Source organism: Lissotriton vulgaris, chromosome 11, assembly GCF_964263255.1.
Source record: "Lissotriton vulgaris chromosome 11, aLisVul1.2, whole genome shotgun sequence".
Classification (NCBI taxonomy): Eukaryota; Metazoa; Chordata; class Amphibia; order Caudata; family Salamandridae; genus Lissotriton; species Lissotriton vulgaris.
In genome coordinates, this window is record NC_141699.1 from 1,065,734,426 (window position 1) to 1,065,737,824 (window position 3,399).

Sequence of the window (3,399 nt, forward strand, 5' to 3'; positions counted from 1 at the left end):
CTGTCACTGCATTGCGACACCTAGCCTCAGAGGTAGCAAAATAAGTGTAAGGAAGAACACGGGGCAGCTCGTCCTTATGGACATAGGTTGGGGTTCCAATCTCCTTGTTTTTGTCAATTTTTTATTGCACTAATAGTGAATAGTAATATATTATTCACTATAAGTGCAATAAAAAAATGAGTACAATTAGCTGGAATATCATCCTCCCTGGTAGAAGAGGTAAGAAATAAATGCACGTTGTGTGCATGCAGGTGACAGTTTTTTATCTGAGAGAGAGAGAGTATGTGTGATTCTGGGAAACAACACTTACAACGCAACTTTTACAACGCACTACCTTTACAATGAAACTTTTACAACGCAACACCCATTACAACGCATGCCATTACAACACAACCATTACAACGAATGTCACTACAACGCATACCACTACAACGCATGTCATTACAACACAGTCATTACACCGCATACCATTACAACGCATACCTGCACTATCTAACACTTACCCTACTGTTGCACCCCCTGGAGTTAGAATAGTACTTTTTACCCCTACACTATCCAATACTTACCAAACATGCAATGCAATGGTATGCGTTGTAATCGTATGCGTTTAAAAGTAGTATGCGTTGTAGTGGAATGCATTGTAAAGGTAGTTTCAAAGAATTCGTTGTAATGGCATACGTTGTAATGGAATGCGTTGTAATGGATGTTGCGGTGTAAAAAATGCGTTGTGAAGGTATCCGTTGTAAAAGTATGCGTTGTAATGGAATGCGTTGTAAAAGTATGCGCTGTAATGACATACATCCGTGATTCTGTGTGTAGGTGTAAGCATGTGTATGTGAGTGAAAGTAAAGGTCAAATGATGTAAGATGTCACTTCTGTTTCCCCTGGCCTTTTGGTGATTGATGTTCTTGACCCAGTAATCTATTAATAAGTGGCAGGCCAAACATTGTGCAGTTACTCTCACCAGGACAAATCCTTTCCAGACACCCCTACTCAGCCCCTGCTGTGGTTTCTCCTTCACGCTGTCAAATAAACCAACTTCCAGTTGACAGCAGGAGGCAGGGTGACCATACGACCTCTCTAGTTTCTACTCTGAAATGGAGTCAGAAAAGGTCACTGGGACTCATATGAATGCAGATGAGCTTCAAGGAGCTACAAGTCTGTCTTGTAAAGTTATTCATCCTACTGTTGACAACTGATTGTTCTTCAATTCAGACAAACACCCCTTTGGAAACCTCAACCACATGGAATAGCCCTGTGAATTTACAAGGCTGGAAAAAGAGTGGACTTTTCCGCACACAGAACTGCAGGGCCAAAAGTAAAATGGGATGTTTGGGTCAATTCACAAAGGTATGTAGGAGAACATTCAGTAGTGCTAAAGGAGCACAACTGGACCTGCTCTTAATGCTTTTGAAAATTGGTCAAAATATCTAAAATGAGAATGAAATAGAAATATTTATATAGAATGAATGCAAATAGAAAGAACTGGGTCCGTCTTGGGCTTTTATTAGATGGATTTGGGCATCCCAGGGCTCAGAAACTTTTTAAAGCATGGGCAAAGTGGGCTCCAGCCCTTTAGGGGGGGGCTCTGATAGAGCCAGCTCCGTCCTGATGAGTCTTGCCCTGATGAACTTAATTCATTCTTAAACTTATTATTTTAAATAGCCGTTTTCTTCAATTTATTTTTAACATGAGTAGTGTTTGAGAGTCTATTGCAAAAGCCACTTTGATGGACAGAATGCAGAACAATGTCATACATTCACCCCAGTACAGAGATCTGGGCCCAAATCCATTGTTTTTTGCACTCCACACCACCCCAGTTCAGACATGGCCATATGCAAATCAGTCTCTTCCTGTGCCTCATGGGAACAGTCCAGCCCGAACTGCCAAGCCATGCCTTCCATGGACAGGAAACAAGCTTCGGAGGACCAGTTTCTGGCATTCCAGCCGTCTTCAGCCCGGCTTGCTTGAATCCAGTGGTGTGGAGAGCATGGGACTCACGTCTGAGCATACCCATCCCAGTCGGGTGACAAATGCAAAAACCACAGTTGATGGACAGAATGCAGAACAATGTCATACATTCACCCCAGTACAGAGATTGCAGACATTTTGTTGAGAAATGTGTTTATGGTTCATGGAAAATCCATAAAAAATGGTTTCTTTTAGATCACAACAGGACCTCACATATGAGAAATTGAAGGGTGTCATAGAGATTATTTGCATTCATATGAGTGAGCTGCTGCTGTATTACAATATTGAAAACACACCTCACGGTCCTTGAAGACTCGATGTAAACACATTTAGCAATTCAACGAGTGCGACTGTGCTCTGTCAGTGACCTGGCCAAAGGCAGCATGAAAAACGTGAAATTGAATCATAAATTTAAAGCTGTTCTAAATAGGGGCTCGAAAAATACATTTAGCACAGGGTCCCGAAATCCTAAAGATGTCCCTGCTAGGGCTGATTCTCATAGGGCATGAAATGTGACTCGGTAATAGCCACATTCTCTTTAATGACTTTGTGAATCAGCGCAATTGTGTTCAATTTTTAGGCGGGCAGATTTATATAGCTCAAACTCGACCCGAAGGTATTGGAGCGCTTTACACGAGCACCAGTTAAGTTACACAGGGACACATTCATTTTTTTGGTAGGCACGAGGAAATTAGGGGGCATATTATCAAGACAGGTGATGAAATTATCGCTGTTTTAGCGGCATAAAACTGCCACAAAAACTGCGATAATTGGCTTGATAATATGCTCTATGGAATTCCAATTGAAGCCCGTGTTAGATGTGAAGGACATCTAACATGGGCTTCAATTGGAATTCCATAGAGCATATTATCAAGCCAACTATCGCCGTTTTAGTGGCAGTTTTATGCCGCTAAAACTGAGATAATTTTATCGCCTGTCTTGATAATATGCCCCTAAGTGATTGAACCTTGGTTTCCCAGCTCCAAAGTCGGCAGTCTAGTCGTACGATCACATCCACTTCCCCCAAAACAGCTACCTGCCGTTGTACTTTACAGAAAGGGACCTATCCAACAGGGCTAATGTCAGAGGCGATTAGGTTAAGTTGGTTGTAGATTACGGCAGGCTGTAGATTCTCAATAGGGCTTACCTTCTTGAATACAATTCTCCCACGATTCGGGGAGAAGGCTACCTACCAACAGGGGGTTTGAGATAAGAGAGTACGTATATACACTTTAATATTTTTCATTTTTTTTTTTTTTTTCACTAAGTCACTCTTTAGTTGTTTAACAAAATTTGACAGGGGTATAGTAGTGATTGTCCACGCCCTTACTCTCTAGTTGATGTTCTTGTATACTTACCAACAGATACTGAGAATCACAGACCAGTTTTAGAACCAGCATCAGCCCAAAAGTGTATAAACTTTTCTGC